This window comes from Elephantulus edwardii, unplaced genomic scaffold (genome assembly GCF_000299155.1).
Source record: "Elephantulus edwardii isolate Elephantulus edwardi_28Jun2011 unplaced genomic scaffold, EleEdw1.0 scaffold00119, whole genome shotgun sequence".
NCBI lineage: Eukaryota > Metazoa > Chordata > Mammalia > Macroscelidea > Macroscelididae > Elephantulus > Elephantulus edwardii.
In genome coordinates this window covers 11,165,474-11,189,399 of record NW_006399869.1, presented here as the reverse complement: position 1 = coordinate 11,189,399, position 23,926 = coordinate 11,165,474, and the positions used below count along the sequence as shown (strand labels likewise).

Below are 23,926 nucleotides of genomic sequence, written 5' to 3'. Positions count from 1 at the left end.
CCACATTCTGTTGGATCACCTTTCTTAGAAATGGGAACAAATATGGACCTCTTCCATTCTGTTGGTCTGACAGCCATCCTCCAAATTTCCTGGTACAGACTGAAGAGCACATCCAAGGTTGCATCTGTTAATTAAAACAAGTCAGTTGGTATCCTATCGATTCCTGAGGCCTTATTTTTGGCCAGTGCCTTCAATGCAGCTTCCATTTATCCTTCATTACCATGGGTAATCTCATATGGTTGTTATTGTTGTTGTTAGATGCCATCTAGTCACCTGTGACTCGTAGTGATCCTAGGTACAACAGCCCTAAACCCTGCTCTATCCTGTGTCTCTGACACACCTACCCCAACTACCCCAATAACTTAATCAATCCATCTTATCAAGGGTCTTCCTCTCCTGTGCTGTCTCTCCACCCTCCCAAGCATGATGTCCCTCTCCCAGGTCTGATTCCACCTTGCAACATGTCCAAAGTATGTCTGACGAAACTTCAGAATCCTTGCCTCCAAGGAGCAGCCTGGCTTCACACTCTCCAGGATGAACTTGTTTGTTTACTTAGCAAGTAATTGCAAAGACCATGGCTTGTATCAGGTGCACCTTAGCCTCCAGAGTGATATCATTGCTCTTCAATACTTTGGAGAGGTCTCTGACAACAGACTTTCCCAGTGCAATTCGCCTTTTAATTTCCTGGCTGCTGGTACCAAGAATGAGTATTGTTTGTAGAGCCAAGCAAACTGAAGCTGTTAACAATCTCAATCTCATCACCATCATGATGCTGCCAGTGGTGAGAAATTTTGTTTTCTAGATGTTGAGCTTCAATCATATTGAAGGCTGCAGTCCTTGACCTTCTGCAGCAAGTACTTCAGGTCCTCCTCACTTTCAGCAAGTAGGGTTGTGTCATCTGCATAACACAGATTGTTGATGAGTCTACCTCCAATCCTGATGTCACATTTCTCCTCGTAGAGTCCAGGCTCCCTGAATATCTGTTTTGCATATAGATTGAAAAAATATGGAGACAGGACACATCCTTGATGCTCACCCTTCCCAATTTTGAACCATGCATTGTTTCCTTGCTCTGTTCTGACGACTGCCTCTTGGTCCAAGTATAGGTTTTGCATAAGCACAATCAAGTATTCTGGGATTTCCATTCTTCTCAGAGTCAGCCACAGTTTGTTGTGATCTAAATGCTTTTGCATAGTCCATTAAACAGAGATAGACACTCCTCTGGTACTATCTGTTTCCAGCCAAGATCTAACATTAGCTATAATATCCCTAGTACCACGGACTCTTTCAAATCCAACCTGCACTTTATTATTTGGTATTCTCTGCTTTCTGACATAAATAATAATATCCCCGGTGCCATGACCTCTTCTAAACCCAGTTTGAACTTCTGGCAACTTCGCTGTCAATGGATTGATAGCATATTGATAAGAAATTGAACTGCTAATCCAACAGTACAGAGTTTGAATTCATTAGCTCTCCAGGAAGAAGATGAGTGGTCTTTTCCTATGTACTTTAGTACTTCTGAAAATCTGTTGAAGGGTCAACTATGAGTCTGTTCCAGCTTGACCGTAAACAACAACAACAATCGAAATCCTAAAAGCATTTAAAACCTAATGTAACGGTCTGCTCACTGCCAGACGCTTAGGCTAATCCTACTGACAATAAAGACAGAGAAACTAAGCTAGAGTGGCTTGAAAGCTTCCCACTGATAATAAAAAAAATTGCAGCAGTAAAAGGAACCTAGCAGAATCATCAAATTAACCACCAAAACTCTTTACTCAGTGGAATAAAGTTTGAGAACTCTTGCCTTGGTGCTAATTTTAAAGAGACTAAATAACAAGTGACATTTTTCACGTAATAATCCTTGAAGTCTTGAAGCACTTGCTGCAAAATATCAAAGAATGCAGTCTTCAATATGTATTGCATCCCAATGTCAAGAAAAGAAAAATTCTTATCACTAGACTAACAGGCAACATCATGATAGACAGAGAAAAGATTCAAACTGTTAACAGCATCATCTTACTTGGATCCACAATTAACACCCTTGGTACCAGCAGTAAAGAAATCAGAAGATATACTGCACTGGGAAAGACTGCAGTTAGAGATCTCTCTAAATTATTGAGGAGTGATGTTATCAGTTTGAGGATTAAGGTGCATCTGATTGAGGTCATGGTCTTTCTTATCACTTGCTATGCATCTGAGTGCTAGACAATAAATAAGGATGGCAGAAGAATTTATGCCTTTGAGCTGTGCTTTTGGAGAAAAGGTCTGGACATCCTACATACTGCCAAAAAAACAAACAAAAATGTCTTGGAGAAGGTGCAGCCAGAGTGCTCTCTGTAGACAAATATGATGAGGCTTTGCCTCAACTTCAGCTCAGAATAATTTGAGCATGTTGCTAGAAGGGGCTATTCCTTGGAGAAAGACATGATGCTTAGAAAAGTAGAGGGTCAACGAAGGAGAGGAAGATCCTCTATCAGATTAATTGACACAGCAGTGACTACCACAATAGGCTCTAATGTATCAGGAAGAGTGAGGATGGCACAGGATAGGAAAGGGCTGGGATCTGTTGTTCATATGGTTGCTATAGGTTATACTCCACTCAAGGGCACCCAGCAACAACAACAATAATCTTTGATGTCATACATCTTTCTCATGCATACATTGTATTGCTGTTGTTGAATGTTCTTGAATCATAGCTCATCATGGCCACATATAATAGGGTAAAATGCCTTATAGAGATTTCTTTGCTATAATATTTATGTGATCATATCTTTAACCCATAGAGTGACTGAGGGGTTTGAGCAGCCAGACTTTTGCCTGGTAGCTGAGAACTTAACTGTGAAGTCACCAGAGTTACTTGATGCATTAAATTTAAAAAGAGGAACTTTTAAATACACCAGCCAGCAAATAACCAGAGACAGTATAATACTGAGCCTTGGGAATACAGACTATGATTTAAAATCTATGAAGGCAGCAAAAATAGTTGCTTTCTTGTCTATAAAAATAAGAGGAGTATCAATCTATTGCTTAAGGATCCCTCGTGGGGCTGTGATAAGGCATTCAGTTGTTAACCTAAAGATGAGGAAGTCTACTTCCATAAGGATTTACAGGCTCCAAAGACTTACGGGCAGTTCTACATTGTCCTAGAGGGTGGATGAGTCAGATTCAGCTCAAAAGCAATGGGTTAGCCATAGATTGTTAAGGGATTAAAGAAGATAGTTTATCTACCGTGACATATAAGTGTGAACTAGTTAGGATAGTCCCTGGGCAGTATGCACCATTTCCACCAAACAACCAAACAAGGTGAAGTTGGTGCAAGACCAGATTCATAGAGTCATTATGAGTCAGAACTGACTCAATGGCATCTGACAACAGCCAAAGGTTGGCAGATTAATTCCACACAGCAGCACTGCAGTAGCAAGATCTGTTGATTAAGTTTACAGGAGGTAAAACAACAACAATAACAAATCCTTATGATGTTCAGTTCTACTCTGAAATACCATGCATTGAGATCAATCTGACAGGTTTAGCCTAACTATTAAATCCATGGTTATCATTATAATGAGTAATTCCTACTCATTGCAACCCTGTTTGGCAAGGTAAAAATGTCCACGCATTTCCAAACCTGTTATCTTTATGGAAGCACAATGTCACACCTTTCACCCAGGTGTAAGCTCAACATGCACTTAATAACTTACTGGCTTGAAAAAACCGTGTTTTTTATATGTGTTTATTTATTTTGATATGTGCTTATTAGCCATTTATATGAGATATATCCATGAACATAGAAGAATACACAGGTAACAGAGGTATAAAAACTTTGGCCATAGCCAAACATCATGAAACTAGTCACTGGCCCTAGAGTCTCCAGGCCTTTGTTTAAGGAGGGAAAACCAAAGTCAATTGACTTAAAACATAGTTCACAAGAAAAATGTTTTGGCAAGAAGTTGTACTGCAATCCTAGAGGTGCACGGTTCAAATCCACCAGATGCTCTGCTGGAGAAGGAGGAACAATCTCCTCCTGTACCAGTCAGATCTGATTTGATGGCACACACACAAAGTAATAAAATTTTTAAAAAAGTACTATGTTTTAAATCCTACACTAGTGAATGATAACCAAGGTCTTCAAACTTCTGAGCAGCCATCAAAGATGCATCTATTGATTTTTCCCACCAAAGAAAGAAGCAAAGAAGAATGAAGACAATAATAGATGCACAGAAACAGTGACTTTAAAGAATGGGTGATCCAAGGGACAACTCCCTACTCCACCTCCACTCCCTCACCCACCACCCATTCGCCACCCTGCATCCACTATCCTGAGACTACTGCTAATTGCTTTGAAAGGGATTACAATAGGGAGCTTGAATAGAGTTAAAGAAAAAAGTGGGAGAGAAAAACAACAATAAGACTAGTCTTATTACTCTGTGTTCAGAGACTCTATTTCTTAGACACTCTTCAAGCCTGGAACTAAGCTCATTCTAGTGAATTCATTCCAGTGAATTCCAGCTCATTCAGTGTGGGAGAGTAAAACAATAAGACTAGTCTAATTACCCTGATAGAGACTGTGATCAGAGACTATGTTCCTTAGACATTCTTCAAGCCTAGAAGTAAGCTCATTTTCCTGGCTCAACTTTTAGTCAGTATATAAGTAAGACCAGCTAGGACAGTATAATACATTGATAGGAAACTACGAGAAGTTCAAGAGGTGTTTGGAAAAGACATGTCACCGGGGATGTCATTGTGGATATCAGATGGGTCCCGGCAGAAAGCAATAATACCAGAAGAATGTCTATTTGTATTCTATTGACTATGCAAGGGGATTTGACATATGGAGCATAAAGAAAATATAGCTAACACTGAGAATTCCCTCTCTATGTACTGTTCTATCCATTTTTTAATGATCTTTGGCAGTATTTTCCTTGTATGTGATAGCAATGATGCTGTTCGATAATTTCCACATTCAGCTGGATCACCCTTCTTGGGAATGGGAACAAGTACGGACCTCTCCCAATCCACTGCTGGCCAGACAGCTGTCCTCCAAATTTCCTGGCATAGAGTGGTGAGTGTATCCAAGGCTGCATCTGTTAATTAAAACAAGTCAATTGGTATCCCTTCGATTCCTCGAGCTTTATTTTTTGCCAATGCCTTCAATGCAGGTTCCACTTGCTCTTTCATTACCATTGGCTCCTGTTCTTGTGGTATCCCTTGAAAGTTTTCAGTGTCAATCAATTCTTTCTGGTACAGTAACTGTGTATTCCCTCCATCTTCTTTGAATGCTTTCTTGGTCATTCAATATACTGCCTATAGCACCTTTCAATATTGTGAGATGAGGCTTAAATTTTTCAGTTCTTTCACTTTGAGAAATGCAGAGAAAGTTCTTCTCTTTTTATTCTCCAATTCCAGCTTTTTGCACATCTCATTATAATACTTTGCTTTGTCCTACTGAGCTGTCCTTTGAAATTGGACATGTTTTCACTTAGACGTGTTTTCCTTTAGATTTGGATTCTTGACAATCTAGTGCAATCTTTAGAGTCTCTTCTAAAATCAGCTGGAAGAGTACATAGATAGGGAAGTGTGAGGAGTTCCAGGGATATCATTGATGATGTCAAGTGAAAGTAAGAAATACGAGAAGAATGTCTACTTGTGCTTTATTGACTATGCAAAGGCATTTGACTGTGTGGATCATGACAAGTTGTGGCTAACATTGTGAAGAATGGGGATCCCAGAACACTTGATTGTGCTCATGAGGAACCTATACCTGGACCAGGTGGCTGTTGTGCAGACAGAGCAGTGGAGCACTGCAGGGTCTGAAATTGGGAGGAGAGTGCATCAGCGTTCTATTCTATCTTCATACCTGTTCAGTCTATATGCTGAGGAAATTATCTGAGAAGTTGAACTCTATGAAGAGGAATGTGGGATCAGGATTAAAGAATCATCAGTAACCTGTGTTATGCAGATAGCACAACCTTGCTTACTGAAAGTGAGGAGAATTTGAAATGCCTGTTGCAGAAAATCAAGGAATGCAGCCTTCAATATGGGTTGTATCTCAATATCAAGAAAACAAAGATTCTTGCCACTGGATCAATAGGCAGTGTCATGACGGATGGAGAGAAGATTGAGGGCTGGTGAAGGAGAGGAAGACCTTCAACCAGGTGGATTGACACAGTGACTGCTGTAATGGGCTCTTGTGTGTCAGGAAGTTTGAGGATGACTTGGGCTAGGGTGGGGTTCAGATCTTTTCTTCATACGTGCTCTATGAATTGTACTAGACTCAACAGCACCTAACAACAACAACAGCATTGAGAATGGGAATCCTAGAACATTTAAGTGTACTCATGTGACATCTATACCCAGATTAAGAAGTTTTTATCCGAATGGAGCAAGGAAACAGTGCGTGTTTTAAATTCAGGAAAGATGTTAATCATGGACGTATCCTTTATCCATATCTACTCAATCTGTTGTTTTTGTTATGTGCCATCGAGTTGCCTACAACCCATAGTGACCCTATGTACAGCAGGTCTAAGGCCTGCCCTGTCCTGTGCCAGTATCACTGATTCCAACACACCTAACCCCATTGTCCCAGTTACTGTATCTATCTATCTATGCTGGAATCTTCCTCTCCTGCACTGTCCCTTCACCCTTCTGAGCATGATGTCCTTCTCCAAGAATCAGTCTCTCTTAGCCATATGCCCAAAGTATGTGAGATTCAGAATCCTAGCCTTCAAGGAGAAACTTGATTTCACTCTCTTCAAGACGAACTTATTTGTTTTCTTGGTAGTCTATGGTATGTTCAAGACTCTTCTCCAGCACCACAACTCGAAGGCTTCGATTCTTCTTCTGTCATCTTTTGTTGTTGTCCAACTCTCTGATACATAGCAAGTAGTGGCTAAGACCATGTCTTAGATTAGGCACACTTGAGTTTCTAGACTGACCATTGTTTTTCAGTATTCTGGAGAGATCCCTGACAGCAGATTTTCCCAGTGCAATTTGTGTTGTTATGCATCAGACAGTTGGACAATGACCAAGGAGGATAGAAGGAGAATTGATGCCTTTGAGATGTGGTGCTGGAGAAGAGTATTGAGAATACCATGGACTGCTAGGAAAACGAACAGATTTGTCCTGGAAAGGGTTAAACCGGGTGGCTCCTTGGAGGCAAGGATTCTGAGGCTCCGTCTAACATACTTTGGACATGTTGTGAGGAGAGACTGGTCCTTGGAGGAGGACATCATGCTTGGGAGGGTGGAGGGACAGTGCAGGAGGGGAAGGCCCTCTATGAGGTGGATTGATTCAGTGACTGGGATAATTGGGACGGGAGTGTCAGACAGTGCGATTGGCACAGGACAGAGCAGAGTTTAGGGCTGTTGTACATAGGGTCACTATGAGTCGCAAGCAACTCGACGGCACATAACAACAACCTGGTGCCAAGAGTATTGATTGTGGATCCAAGCAAGCTGTATAAGTTAACACTCTCAATCTCTTCTCTATCATGTTGCTGTCAATCAGTCCAGTGGTTATAATCTTTGTTTCTTCAATCTGTATGCTGAGCAAACAATTTGTAAAGCTAGACTCTATGAAGAGGAATATGCTATCAGGATCAGAGGAAAATTCATCAATAACCTGTTTCATGCAGTTGAAACAACCTTGCTTCCTAAAAATGAGGAGGACTTGCAATGCTTGCTGGAGAAGATCAAGAACTACAGCTTTCAATATGGATTATATCTCAACACCAAGAAAACAAAATCTTTATCACCAACAGACAACATCATGCTAGATAAAGGATTGAAGCTGTCAGTGATTTGATCTTACTTGGCGCAACAATCAACACTCTTGGTACCAGCAGTTAAGACATCAGGAGGCTTACATCATTGGGTAAGTCTGCTGTCGAGGACCTCTCAAAAATACTTAAAAATGTTAATTAAAAGTTTGAAGACTAAGGTATGTCTGATTAAGGCTATTGTTTTTCAGTCATCTACTTTTAATCTGAGAACTGTGCAATAAATAAGGATGACAGAAGAAGAATTGATGCCTTTGGATTTTGGTGTTGTAGAAAAGTATGGACTGCCGAAAGAACAAACAGATATATCAGGCAGAAAGTGTAGCCAAAGTGTTCCAAGGAGGAAAAAACGAGGAAGTTCTGTCTCTCATTCTTTGGACATGTTGCTAAGAGTAGCTATTCTTTGGAAAGGTATATCACCTTGGAAAGGTCAGCAAAAGAGAGGAAGCCTCAACAAAATGGAGTGGTACAGTGACTGCAGCAGTAGGCTCAAGTGTGTAAGAGATGATGGAAATGTCTCAAGATAAGACGGGGTTCAGGTCTGTGTTCATAAGGTCTCTATGAGTTGTGCTCAACTCAATGGCACCTAACAACAACATAAGTAACCCCAGAGAGAAATGTTCATCTTAGAATAATTGCCTGTAAGAGATTAGAAGGATAGTATTTGCCCAAAGATAAAGCTCAGAAGGCAGGAAGGGAGAGAAAAAAAAAGGTGAATGCAAATAAACATAAGATGTGGAAATGGGCATAGCAATCAATGTTATGTAATATCTGTGAGTTGTTGAATGGAAAACCAAATGGCTCTGTAAACTTTCTCCCAAATCATATTTTTAAAAATGAAAAACTCTTTAGTTTAGATTTAGTTCCTAAATCTATAGATCAGCAATTTACACCAGTCCCTACTGAGATGAGCCTTCAACATGGATTGAAGCTCAAAATCAAGCAAAGATTCTCACCATTGGGCTGACTGGCAGCATCATGATAGATGGTGAAGAGATTGAGATTGTTGACGGCAACCATTTGCTTGATTCTGCAATCAACACTCTTGGTACCAGCATCCAGGAAATTAAAAGACTAATTACACTGGGAAAGTCTGCTGTCAGAGACCTCTCCAAAATATTGAAGAGCAACAATGTCAGTCTGGAGACTAAAGTGCGCCTGATATAGGTCATGGTCTTGCTATGAATCAGAGAACTGGACAATGACTAGGTATTATAGAAGGATAATTGATGCCTTTGAGAAGAGTGCTGGAGAAGAGTATTGAATATACAATGGACTGCTAGGAGAACAAACAAGTACGTCCCGGAGAGGGTGAAGCCAGGCTGCTCAATGGAAGCAAGGATTCTGAAGCTTCATCTGACATACTTTGGACATGTTACAAGGTGGGATCAGTCCTTGGAGAGGGATGTGAAACTTGGGAGTGTGGAGGGACAGTGCAGGAGAGAAAGACCCTCAATGAGATTAATTGATTCAGTCACTGTGGTAATGGGGGTAGGTGTGTCAGAGACAATAGGATAGAGCAGAGTTCAGGGATGTTGTACAAAGGGTCACTATGAGTCGCAGGTGACTCGATGGCACATAACAAAACAACAGCTACTAAGATCAACTAGCAGGTCTTCTGGACTTGGTTGAGATTTCTTGTGCATGTGCAGTCGTGGATCAGCTTTGTCATCATGCCTGGGACCTTGGGAGTGAGACCACTCTATATATGTGGTTTTCCATCCTCCAGCAAGCTAGGTCAGATTTGTTCCAATGATGGACAGGGGACATCCAGCCAGGCAAACAGAAGTATCCATGCTTCCTTGAAACATATAAATACTTGCAAACAAGCTTACTTTCTCTCTTACATTGTTGCTAAAGAAGAAAACCAGGCAAGCTCTGTTTAAAATGTAGGAAACAGGTCCCACCTTTAATGAGAGGCATTGGAAAGGGCAAGCTACAAGAAGTATAGAGGCAGTGAGGGCAGTAATTGCAACCATTTTAGCAAAACCTGCCACATTGCTGTTATAATTGCTTTTCTCACAAACATTAGTTCTAGGTGATCCTGTCCCCACTTGCCTAACTATGGGAAGTGCTAACTGCTAAATAATTTAAATATTCCTAGGAACAACCATGAGTTGTTTACTGACTTATTGAAACAGTGGCTGAGAATAAAAAAAAATTTTTTAAAACACCAATATTTTCCTGTGTTCCTGATTGTTCAGAACTCAAGTAGGTTACATATTGGACTGCTAATTAAAAAGTCTACAGTTGAAATCCACTAGCCCCTCCTTAGAAAGAGGAGACAATCTTCTCCCATTAGGATTTACAGCCTTGGAAACCCAGAGGATGGTTTTCATGGGTGGGAATCAACATGACAGCAAATTGAGTGTGGTTTTGATCTGTGTATGTGTAGAACTGTGTGCATGTGCACACGGCATGCACGCATATGTGTATGCAGCTGTATGTAAGTGTCCTGCTTATTTGAGAATAAGTAAGGAGTAAGTGGTATATTAGTTAAAATGCTTGATTATTAATCTCAAATTCAGTGGTTTGAACCCACCACCAACACTCCATAGAACCACGATAAGGCAATCTGCCTCCATAAAACTTTATCACTTTGGAAGTACTACAGGGCAACTCTGCTCCACACTCAGGAGTTTCTGAGAGTTGAAGTTGACTGTTAGCAGTGTGTGACTGTGGTAGGGAATGGTGTGCTTTCCCACAGTTCCTGAAATGTAACCTAGTGTAGGATTCAGTGAGATAAAATGTGCAGATTTCTACATTTGGTCCTTTGTGTTCAATACTTTAAATCCCAGTGAACTGACACAATCATGAGACTTAATTGTTGTGAAAGCAATGTTAATCAGAAGTAAATAAATATATCTGAGTTTCTCTGTAATGGCTTCTTTTTTCTCCTCACCACATTCACTTTCTGTTACACTTTCTTTTCTTCCCAGTGTTTCCTCCACTCCCTCTCACTTGGTCTGGCCCTCCTTCTCTTTTCCTATCTCATTGCATTTATCTATATCACATTTCTGTTCTGCTTCTTAAGACTAGCACACATCCACCTGTTTCAACTCCTTTTTCTATCTCGTGCTTATAAATTCTCTTATGACTTTTGCAAGCTAAGTTATAAAAATTCATAAATTGGAACTTAATTACTATTTAGCTTGCTTCATTAATTTGGACAATGTTATAACCGTTTAAATATCTGTACTCAAAACAATATCTAAGCCACTATTTTTCATTTTTCTGTGATTCTAGAGATGGATTGGCATACCGGGTGCAGCAGCGGACATAAGTACAGCATAGATTGTGAGGATAGCACGGGATTGGGCAGAGTGCATTCTGTTACACTTAGGGTCACTACAAGTAGGGGATCAACTCAATGGCATCTAGCAAAACAACAACCATTTGCTATGACCGCAACCACCTAAGAATTCTAGAATAATGGTGTTTTTATATTAGTGTCAGTGTTAGTTGTATACAATCAAGTTGGAACCAACCCACAGCTGATCCTCCAGCAGGTTTTCAGAGGCAGTGAAACATACAGGAAAAGATTGCCCATTCATCTTCAGTAGAGCAGATTCAAACATAGTGCCTTTGGGATTGCAGCTCATCTTCTTATCATAAGGCCACCAAAGTTCACTGTGTTAATAAACTCTGAAACACAAGAAAAGTCTTGAGTGTGTGAATCTTTTAAAAATTATTTATAAAATATTGTATACCTGCTGCAGAAGGTCAAAGACTGCAGCCTCCTATATGCATTAAAGTTCAACATCAAGAAAACAAAGATTCTCACCACTGAGCCAATTGGCAGCACCAATATAGATGGTGAAGAGATTAAGATAGTTAACAGTTTTAGTTTACTTGGCTCCACAGTCAACACTCTTATTAACAGCAGCCAGGAAATGAAGAGACAAATTGCATTGGGAAAGTCAGCTGTGAGGGACCTCTCAAGAGTACTGAAGAGCAATGACATCAAGCTTGAGACTAATATGCACCTCATCCGGGCTATAGTCTTTGTTATCACTTGTTATGCATCAGAGGGTTGGACAGTGAATAGGGATGATAGAAGAAGAATTGATGCCTTTGAGTTCTGGTGCTGGAGAAGAGTGTTGAATATACCATGGACTGCTAGGAGAACAAACAGGTTTGTCCTGGAGAGGGTGAAGCCAGAATGCTCCTTGAAATCAAGGATTCTGCAGCTTTGTCTGACATACTTTGGGCATGTTGCAAGGAGGAACTGGTCCTTGGAGAGGGACATCATGTTTTGCAGAGTGGAGGGGTGGCGAAGGAGAGGAAGACCTTTGATGAGATGGATCGATTCTGTGACTGGAGTGGTGGGAATGAGTGCATTTGAGATGGCTAGGTTGGCACAGGATAGAATGGCACTTAGGACTCTTATACATAGGGTCTCTATGAGTCGCAAGTGACTCAATGGCACATAACAACAACATGCAACTTCAATTAAAAAAATCATCATGACTATCCGCTTTGCAAAAAGAATTTGTCATTTTTTAAAGGCAAAAAGTTTCCTAAACTCTGTCATTGGCTAAAATAGAAATTTCCTCACAAACTATTTAATCTTGAGTTAGAATCAGCTTCCACAATTAGCACTTCTAAATGCATTAATATGTTATATTTTTAAAAACCAGCAACAGCAACTTTTCCTGGCTTCCTTTGATGTCTTTTAAAACAGAAATAGTTTTAGGGTTTAATCCTTCAATTGGGCATCAGAAGAATTGGGCTCAAATCCTAGATATGCTCCTGTTCATCTGTTGAAATAGAAGTACTAAATCTGTTATGATTACGTAGGTAAAGATGCATGCCACAGAATTTTTAAAAAGTTGTCATTGAGTTGACTCTAACTCATGACAATCCCCTATGTGTCAGAGCAGAACTTTGTGCCAATGGCTGATTTAAATCTTTTTCAGAACTTAATCAATGAAACATTTCTTCTAAAATGCCTCTGAACCACCAAACTTTAATATAGGAATATTCTTTTTGCACCTAGGGATATTATAGCTAATGTTAGATGGATCTTGGCAGAAAGCAGAAAGTATCTGAAGAATGTCTAGCTGTGTTTCATTGACTATGCAAAGACACATGACTGTGTGGATCACAACAAACTGTGGCTGATTCTAAGAAAAATGGGAATCCCTGAACATTTGACTGTGCTTATGTGAAACCTATACTTAGACCAGGAGGCAGTTGACAGAACAGAGCAAGGAGACACTGCATGGTTCAAAATTGGGAAAGGTGTATGCCAGGGTTGTATTCTGTCTCCATACCTTTTCTATCTATATGCAGAACACATCATCCAGAAGGCTTGGCTGTATAAGGAGGAATGTAGCATCAGCAGTGGAGGAAGACTCATCAATAACCTGCATTATGCAGATAACACAACTTGCTGAAGCTGAGGAGGACCCGAAGTGCTTACTGCAGAAGATTAAGTACTGCAGCCTTCAATATGGATTGAAGCTCAACATCAAGAAAACAAAGATTCTCACCACTGGGCAATTGGCAGCATCGTAATAGATAGTGAAAAGATTGAGATTGTTGACAGGTTTAGTTTGCATGGCTCTACAGTCAACACTCTTGGTACCAGCAGCCAGAAAATCAAGAGATGAATTGCACTGGAAAAGTCATCTGTCGGGGCTTCTTCAGAGTACTAAAGAACAGCGACGCCAGTCTGGAGATGAAGGTACACCTGATCCAGGCCATAGTCTTCACAATTGCTTGCTATGCATCAGAGAGCTGAACAATGACTAGAGATGATAGAAAGAGAATTGATGCCTTTGAGCTGTGGTGCTGGAGGAGAGTGTTGAATATTCCATTGACTGCCAGGAGAACAAACAGGTTTGTCCTGGAGAGGGTGAAACTGGGCTGCTCCTTGGAGGCAAGGATTCTAAAGCTTCATCTGACATACTTTGGGCATGTTGCAAAGAGGGACAGGTCCTTGGAGAGGGACATCATGCTTGAAAGCGTGGGGTTACAAAGAAAAAGAAGACCATTGATGTGATGGATTGATTCAGTGACTGAGTGGTAGTAGGTGTGTCAGAGACTGCAAATTTGGAGCAGGATAGAGAAGGTTTCAGGGCTGTTGTACATAGGGTCACTATGAGTCGCAAGCAACTCAACGGCACACAACAAAAACAACAAACCAAATCAAGTCAAACCTGTTACCACTGAGTTGGTTTCCGCTCACAGTAATGTCGTGTGTTAGAGAGTAAAACTATTCTATAGTGTTTTCTCAGCTGTGATATTTACAGCCTTAGATTGCCAGGCCATGAGTAGTAGTAGCAGGCCATGGTGCCACTGAGTAGATTCATATCACTAATGTTGGTTAGTAAATAAGCACAACACACTGCACTACCCTGGAATCACTCATAATAGAATAGGCATTCAAAAAATATATGCAGAAAAGATTCTTGACTGTTATATAGAGTAGGTAACCTAACATTCACAGCTTCTCAGATCCATTCCATAAGCCATTTATATTTTATTTAACTAGGAAAATTGAATCAAATTGAAGCAAGTACAGTAAGCAATCTTTTCATAAGATGTCTGATAAATATTTTGTCTTACAGATTTATGACATGAACAGAGAACAGTGGTGTTTAAAAATGTGCTTTTCTAAAGATAGAATAATGATATTATAAATAAAAAAAACTTGAGTTATTATCCTGTTGTACATAGGGTTTTCGGAGGCCTGCTATTTCGGAAGTGGATGGCCAATCCTTCTTCCTAGTCTGTCTTAATCTGAATGTTCAGATTTAGAGAAGTAGCCGACAGACAAGCATTTTACAGAAAAAGTGAAAGATTTTTCCCTTATTATGGAGTTAACCATTAGTTTCAGTGTTGTCCCTGCCCTTGCCACACGTGTCTTGACCCACTTATTTCCCTGCTCCACCATCCACCAGGATACCCATCCACTTCTACCCACTCCCTTCAACATCCATCTCCCATTTTCCAGCCCTTGATCTGATAGCATATATCTGAAGCTTCCTCGGCTTCTGTGATTCCAAACATGTCAGCTGCTGACAGTTTCTTATGCTGTGAGAGCAGAGTTTAGGCCTGTTGTACATAGGGTTGCTATGAGTCGCAAGCGAACAACAACAACAAAGTTCTTATTATAAAAGAAGGCCAAGATCCATTGTCTTCAAGTTGATTCCAACTCCTGGCACTTCTCCAGTACGTTTCCAAAGCTGTACATCCTTTTTTAAAAAACTTGAGTCTGTAGGCTGGCCTGGAGATTCCACTCTACAAGTTGCCTCCTAGCATCTGATGATGTCACTTCTTGATGGTGGTTACATAAGGGAAGTTTTTGGGATCTTTTTTGATGTGTGTTACTGTTCCCCCGCCCCCAAAAGTGGGTATCAGTTGAACTTTTGACCCAGGGTGGAGGCCTGCTTATGGGTGTGTCTTTGAAATCATCAAATAGGGCCCTAAGGCTTGTGGCCCTTTTTCCAAATTTATTTAATTTTAGAATGAATATTCTTTAGATGATAAAGCAATCATTTGTCTATTCTCAGTACTGAATAACTTGGAGTGATACTGAACACTGTGCCATAGTTATGTCTAATACCATAATGGTTACCCATCATGTATAATGTTTGGAGGAGCTTCCAGATTGATTCAGGTTGGAAAACAAAAGTGGCATCCACTTCCTAATCTAGATGCCTCTGGAAACTCTATTAACGTATAGAAATTATGTTAGTTAGAGAACATGATAGTTCAGGTCTTTTGTACAAGGGTTGCTATGAGTCTTATTTGACTTGATGACACTTAAAACACTGCTAAATGAGACTAGTGTTGTTATATCTTCAGGAACATTCTTTCACTTTGTACATCACTCTTTGTCAATGTACTTTAAGAAGTAACCTGGGTTTGCTGTAATGCTGAACCTTGTGCCATGGGGATATCATGTACCATAATTGTTTCACATTGTGGACAGTATTTGGTGGAGCTCCCAGTTGTAAAACAGCTTGGGAAGCAGGAGTGGCATCCACTTGCTAAACCACATGCCTCTGGAAACTCTATGAACTTGGAGAAACAATGATAGTTATGGAACGGCATTATTAGGTCTTTCGTTCATAGAGTTGCTATGAGTCATGCTCAACTTGATGACAATCAACAACAACACAACAATATATATTGGTTTATTTATTAAGTTCTAATACATTGCTATTCACACCAGATCATTCCAAATTCCTTCACACATACCGCCCTCAAATTGTGCAAACCTATGAATGACCACCCTTCATCCTCATCCCTCTGCTTCCACCCTCTCCCCACTTGGATCCTCATACTTGTTCTACAATAATGGTCTTATACACTATTTGCCCTACATACTGTATAGTATTCCATCGTGTGAATGTACCATAATTTCTCAATTCATTCAGTTGTGTTTGGAAATTTGGGCTGTTTCCATATCCTTACAATGGTGAATAACACTGCTATGAATATTGGTGTACAAGTCTTCCTTTTTGCCTCAGTTCTCCTTCTCTTGGAGTATATTCCAAGTAGTGAAATAGCTGGGTTGTATGGAATTTTTATGCTCAGTTTTTTGAGGAAAAGTCAAACTGCCTTCCAGAGAGGTTGTACCACTTTATAGTCCTACCAACAGTGTATAAAAGTTCCTATCTCACCACATCCTCTCCAGTATTTATCATTTGCTGTTCTGTTAAACTTTGCCACTGCTACTGGAGTGAGATGGTATCTCATTGTGGTTTTGATTTGCATCTCTCTTATTGACAGTGATTTTGAACATTTCTTCATGTGTCTGTTGGCCATCCAAATATCTTCCTCTGTGAAAATTCTTTCCAAGTGTTTTGCCAAGGCTGTCAATTTTTATGAGAGCTTTCTTCCACAAGGTGACTTGTTGTGACTTCAATCCATGAATCTTTCCATTAGCAACCCAAAATGTAATATAGCATGTTCCTGAGACCAATATAAAATATTTAAAAGTAAAGGTGTCACTTTAAGGATTAAAGTATGCCTGGCCCAGGTCATAGCATTTTCAATCACCTCATATGCATATGGCCTCATGGAACTAGCTCTGGTGGCTAATGGTAAAGAGTGGTACTGCCAACCTAAAGCACACAGTTTGAAGCCACCAACTGCTTCATGGGAGAAAGATAGGCAGTCTCTTCTTTTGAGATTTACTACCTCAGAAAATAAACTGAAGGGCCAGCTACTAGGCAATTCCAACTCAACAATATGTAACAACCAAAATATATGCCTGTAAAAACTAGCAATGAAAAATGAAGATAAAAGGATTGATGGCTTTGAATTTTGTTGTTTACCGTTAAGTCAGAAGTGACCCATACCTGACCCTCCAGCAGATCTTCAGGGACGGTTAATCCCTGATTAACTGGGAAGAGATTTCCCATCCTTCTTCCACAGAGCAGCTTGTGGCTTCGGACTGTGGGTGACTTCAGGATTGCAGCACAGCTTCTTGCCACTGGGCCACCAGAGCTTTTGGTGAAAAATACTAACTGTATTGTGTACTTCCAGAAAGCAAATAAATCTGTCTTTGAAGAAGTACAGGAAGAATAGAAGCTTGGAAAGGGAGTCTTGGAAGCAAGGATGACAAGATTTGGTCTTATCTATATTGGTCATGCTCTCAGAAAAAACTTTGCTCATGCAAAACCTATACTTAGACCAAGAAACAGTAGTCAGAATTGAGCAAGGAAATACTGCATGGTTCAAAATCAGGGAAGGAGTAAATCAGGGACGGATCCTGTTTCCATACGTTTTCCATCTATAAGAAGAATAGATCGTTCAGGAGGCTGGACTTTATGAGAAGGAATATGGCATCAGAATTGGAGGAAGACTCATCAATCACCTGCAATATGCAGATGACACAATTTTGCTTGTTGAAATGGAAGAGGACCTCAGTTCTGAAGTATTTGCTGCCGAATGTCAAGGACTATTGTCTTCATTATGGATTAAAGCTTCTTACCCATTGGTCCAATTGGCAGCACCATGATAGAGAAGAAATGGAGATTGTTAACAATTTCCGCTTACTTGGTTCCACAATCAATGCTCTTTGGCACCAGCAGTCAGGAAATCAAAAGATTGCGTTAGGAAAATCTACTGTCAAGGACCTCTCGAGAGTGCTGAAGAACAATGATATTAAACTAGAGACTAAGGTGTACCTGATCCAGGCCATGGTCTCCACAACTACTTGCTGTGCCTCAGAGAGATGGACAATGACTAAGGATGACAGAAAAAGGATCGATGCCTTTGAATTGTGGTTCTGGAGAAAAGTATTGAACATACAGTGGACTGCCAAGAGAAAACAAACTAGTCTGTCCTGAAGAGAGTGAGATAAAGTTGCTCCTTGGAGGCAAGAATTTTGATGCTCCATTTCACATTCTTTGGGCATGGTACCAGGATGAACAAGTCCTTGGAGAAGGACATCAGGCTTGATAAGGTGGAGGTTCAACGTAGGAGAGGAAGACCCTGGATGATATAGGCTGACATAATAACTAGGGTAATGGAGGTAGAGTTGGAAACAGCGAGATTGGCTCAGGATTGGGCAGGTTTCAGAGCTTTTGTGCATAGAGTCGGTCTCTATGAGTTGAAGGCAACTCGGTGGTGCATAACAACAACAAATCAGGAAGAACCATCTCGGAAGAAGTACATCATGCTTGGTAAAATCTAGGATCAAAGGAAATGAGATGGATTGACACAGAGACTGTAACAATGGGCCCAAACATGCCCTCAATGTGACAACAGTGCAGGACAAGGCAGTATTTTGTTCTATTGTGCATAGGATTGCTATGAATTGAAACAAACTCAATGACATCTGAAAAAAACAATGAATGTTACTACTATGACAGAATCACTTCATTTTCTTAAAATTCACCTAGACTTCCAAATACAGCCTCCATATCAAACCTATTAGCATAAACTAGGAACTTGTTTGAAATGTAAATTTTTGGACTTTCCTTTCACCTTGCTAAATCAGATACTCTGCTGGTTGTTCAGTATTCTGTTTAACCAGCTTTTTTTTCTTTTTTTATGTTAAACTGTTCTAAATCTTTAATCAAATTCCATCATTGGCCATTATTACACAACAAAATTAACTTTGTATAAATTATTTTTTCCTTCTGTGTACAAATCATCTTTATTGAAGTAATAGGAGTGAAGAGCAAACACTAGGCAAAGAACTTAATTAACCTTTGTTTCAAATTTTATTCCCAGGCTTCTTCAACTTATTTAGTTGCAAAGAAAGAGTTTTATTTAAACAGAAACTGAAAAGAGCTGCAATGTCCAAAAGGCTTGTTGGGCTTAGAATTATGAGAAATCTAGATTTTGTCAGACCCATAATCAAAACAATTTTTAAAAGCAGTCATAATATAAAATAGCAGCTCAAAGTGACTTCATCATGTTTTATCTTCTTCAGAACTTGACTCAATCAGTTGTTCTCATTCTTTGAAGCCACATCAAAATTCTCCATAAGATCTGGAACCTAATCACCATCTTCTCCAGTAACAAGTGGTGCTTTTCCATCCACAGATGGTTTGGTCAAGGCTTCAGTCAGTCTTCTTAACCTATTCAGATGATCTGTGCCAAGCTGGTTTAAGATGCTGGTTAACATTTCTGTCAGCTGCTTTGTCTCAGCATGGCCGGGAATGATGAAAGTGTTCGCTGCCAGAGATGCCTGAACTTTGGATTATTAAAGTGGATCACTGTTCCTTGATTTGTAAACATATTCACCTCTTCAATACCAAACATATGGTTTACCCCTAATTGCTTTTTTTATGAAATTTTTTAGTTGTCGTTTTAACAAAAGCTTACAGAAAAGTTAATTTTCATTCATTCATTTTTGAACATTTTTACTCCCTTCTCCTTCTCCCAGTTCACTTTCGGTATGTTTTTAAAAAGAAAAAAAATATTCATTCACTATTGCACAATTTTTGGGGCTTAAGGCTGCCTCCTGGTTCAAACCCTAGGCCCAGGTTGGCTAGCCTCACTCCAGGGACAGAGCAAACCTGCACATCAAACACATTCCCGGAAAAGCAGTCGACTCCAAAAGCTTGCCACGATTCCTGCACTCCGACCACCACGCTCCTGCCTTCTGGCAAGGAGAGCTTCCCAAGACCCTGGGAGGAGCCGGCCAAACCAGGAACAACATGGCCACTTCTTCCCAGCTGCCTTGGGCTTAAGGCTGCCTCCTGGTTCAAACCCTAGGCCCAGGCTGGCTAGCCTCACTCCAGGGACAGAGCCAAATTGTCTTCTTGTCAAACATTCTTCTAGGTGGTATAGCACTGGTCTGTGCTTTGCTGTACAGAGGTAACTTGTGGTTGCTGTGATGCTGAAGCCTGTGACAGTGATGTTCCAATCATGGTAATGGGCACCCATGGTGGACAGTATTGGCTGGAGCTTCCCGACTAAATCAAACCTGGAAGCAGGAGCGGCATCCACTTCCAAAATGGCTTGTCTCCGGAAACTCTATGTACGAACAGTGCTCAGGCTGTTCGTTCATAGGGTTGCTATGAGTCATCTACGACTCAACGGCATTAAACAACAACAACAACAATTGCACAATTACCTTCCTCCCTGCCACCTTATAATGTATATAATGTCTGATTGTACATTCATTCATTCATTCCTGTTGCCTTTCCTTCACCCATCTTGACAAGCATTTATTGACCATTTATTAATTTTCTACTATCCCTTCCCCTCCATGGTAGCTAAACAACATTGATTCTGTCTGTATGTAAGTTTCTCTCTAACCTTATAGTTGTGGTAGTATACAGTATTTGTCATTTGTGTCTGACTTATTCCACTCAGCACAAAGTCTTCTAGGCTCATCCATGTGGTGTAGAGCTTCACAAATTCTTATTCTTCTTTCTGTTTGTTTGTTTGTGGTGAGTTTTTTTTTATACTGGTTTAGAATACAACAAAGTTAGAATACATTGTTTTTCTAACCGGATCGTGTCCATTTCCTTCTCCCTGCCCCACCCATCAAACTGTACTGACCCTATGATTCACCCCTCCTTCTCACTCAGAATCACCCTTCTGCTTCTACTCCCTCCCCTCCTTGGATACTCACTCTACAATAATGGTTTTATACAGTATTTGTCCTTATGGAACTGAGTTAATTCAACCAATATAATGCTGTCCTGTCCCTTCCACGTTAAGTAATAATTTAAAAAGTCATTGCTCCTGCTAGCTGCATAGTATTCCATTGTGTGAATGAACCTAATTTCTCAGTTCATTCAATTATGGATGAATATCTGGGCTTTTTCCATGTTCTTGTGATGGTGAATAATGCTGCTGTGACCATTGGTGTATAAGGCTCCATTTATGCCTCAGTTCTCATTTTCTTGCAATTGAATAGCTGAGTTATAGGAAATTCCAGTAACAGTAGTAAAGTTTAACAGGATAGCAAGTAATAAATGTTGGAGAGGATGTAGTGAGATAGGAACTCTTATACATTGTTGTGGGATTGTAAAATGGTACAAACACTCTGGAAGGCAGTTTGGTACTACCTAATTTCTTTAAGCCGAACTGAAGTATTTTGTTATCTGCTGTAGCTGTTCTATGGACAACCTTATTTCTGCCTGTGGTTTCTTTTCCACTAATGTGCATTTATGCCTGCAGGTTGTCAAGTTTATCTTGATTCATGATTGTTTCTTTCATCTTGTCAGAGAAGAAATGGGGCCATGCTGGGACCAGAGCTGACACTCAGGGAGTCTTTGGCAGACTAGCTGATATATAGGCTGCACATGAGGGGGATGGAATATGGCAGCTAGAGAGAGACCATAAGTGGCCCAATTTTACTTCCCTTTCTAACCAGCTTTTCTTATTATTATTTTATACTGAGTTTCATATAAATTCACATATATTGTATTTCACACTTCATTCATTTTTTAATATCTTTTTTTAAATCCTTCATTCATTTCATTTCATTTTCATATAATCATACCCAAATATTGTTGTTATGGTTAAGTTCTGTCGAGTCAAGTCATAGATGACTCATAAAGACCATATGAATGACACAGCTAACCCCTAATGTAAAACTATCATTGTTTTTCTAAATTCATTTTGAAGTGGATGCCACTCCTGCTTCCAAACCTATTTAATCTAGGAGCTCCATCAAACACTGTCTACCACGAGTAACCATTATTGTATTTGACACATCAGTGTCACAGTGTTTAGCATCACAGTAACCACTAGTTACCTCTCAGCAGCCAATTGACAGAACAGTCCTACACTACTTAGAAGAACATTTGACTAAAAAAGCAATTAAAACCAGGCCTGAGGGTCACAGGCCCTAGGCCCAACTATCTTTTAAATACAAGCCAAATCCAGACACCATGTCGCCAGGAAGCTGCTTGCTGACATCACACCAGGCAGCTGCTTGCTGAAACTGTACATGCACCAGAGAGCTGCTGACACATGCACTGGGGACCAGGAGACACACGCTGGGGCAAGCAGGAAAGCTGGAATCTGAGTGAGTGTGAGCCCAAAACTCCAGTCCCATCGCTGCCAGCCCATGCTGCTGGCCCGCACTCAGAATGTTGTTCCTGGCATGCACTGGGAATGATACTGGAACTTAAGTGAGGTACTTTATGGGGGGAGGGTCACTGTTGTTTGGCTGTATCACATGGGACCCCTTAAGCTCAATCCAAAAGGAGTGAGACAGCTGGAGCTTGTTCTTGAAGGGAAAACCATGGCTTCCTGGTTTTCCAATCAGATCTCCATGTTCCACCTTGCATTTGCATCTACTCATGTCCAGTCCATCAGCTGCCTTTAGCCTGGAGAACCTTGGGCTACCCTAGCTGCAGCAGTTGTCTAATGAAGGAAGTTACTTCCACAGGCCTTTTCTCTATCAAACTGAGATAAACCGAGGCAGAAAAACTGCCGCACCCTCCTCTAGAGCAGTTACTTTAGATAAAGAACCGGCTATTACCTCAGACATTAAAAACTCTATCACAGCAATTTCATGTAGGAAGCAGGCTACCTAACCCCCTACACAAGTCCAAAGCAAGATGTGACCTCAAAAAAGTGACAATATCAATGGATTTCCTAAAGCTAGAAAGTTTGATGAAACATTATGACACAGAATTAAAAAATAAAAAATTTTCATCTTTTCAATGGGTGAAAGACAAACTTGAAGAATTACAGAACACTGCAAGCAAAAATCAGGAAGAGCTTAAAAAAAACAATCAAAAGCAATGTAGGTAAAACAAATGAGGCATTAGAGTTTCTGGAAAAATAAGAAATCACAATCCGAAATATAAGGACCAATGTTTCAGATGCTATTAACATGACAGTAACATGAACAGAACTGAAGAAATGAAACACAGAACCAGTGAAATAGAAGATAGAATTGTCACCATCACTCTGCTAGAACAAAAAGCAGAATCAAAAAGGAAGGAAAAAAGAAAATCTAAGAAATCTAAGAATAATGCACATAATTGGAATCCCAGAATAGGAGGAAGCAAGTAAAAGCACCAAAAAAGTTGTGGAAGAATTACTAGAAGAAAATATCGTAGGCATAATGAAGAATGAGAGAATATATATTCAAGGAGCTAAACAAACATCATATAGAATATACCCCAAAAGAAAACCACCAAGGCATATCATAGTTTGCCAGAACCAAAGATAAGGAGAGAATTCTGAAAGCAGGGAGGGAGAAACAAAGAGTAACCTACAGGGAGAGTATATAAGAATAAATGCCAATTTCTCAGCAGAAATCATGCAAGCAAGAAGATAATAGAATGATACATATCGAACACCCAAAGAACACAACTGTCAACCAAGAATATTATACCCAGCAAATTTGTCCATCAAATATGAAGGAGAAATCAAGATATTTAAGCAAAAACAGAACTTAAGGGAGTTCACAAAAATATGACCAGCAATGCAGGAAACACATGAGATGCCCTTCTTACAGAAGTGCCACAGAAAGCAGGATGGACCAAAGTAACTAGCAACAACACCAAAAAGAACTCAACAAAGTGATAGCAATGAAACCATGCCTCTCAATAATCACACTGAATGTAAATGCTTTAAATGCATCACTGAAGAGAAAAAGAGAAGCAGATTGGAGATAGATAGATAGATAGATAGATAGATAGATAGATAGATAGATAGATAGATATAGATAGATGATATAGAGATAGAGATAGGGATATATAG

At 40.0% G+C, this 23,926-nt stretch overlaps 1 pseudogene; it reads right to left on the bottom strand.

Moving 5' to 3' along the window:
- Window positions 1-19,190: 19,190 nt before the first annotated feature.
- LOC102851847 lies at window positions 19,191-21,421 on the bottom strand (annotated as a pseudogene).
- Window positions 21,422-23,926: the final 2,505 nt, after the last annotated feature.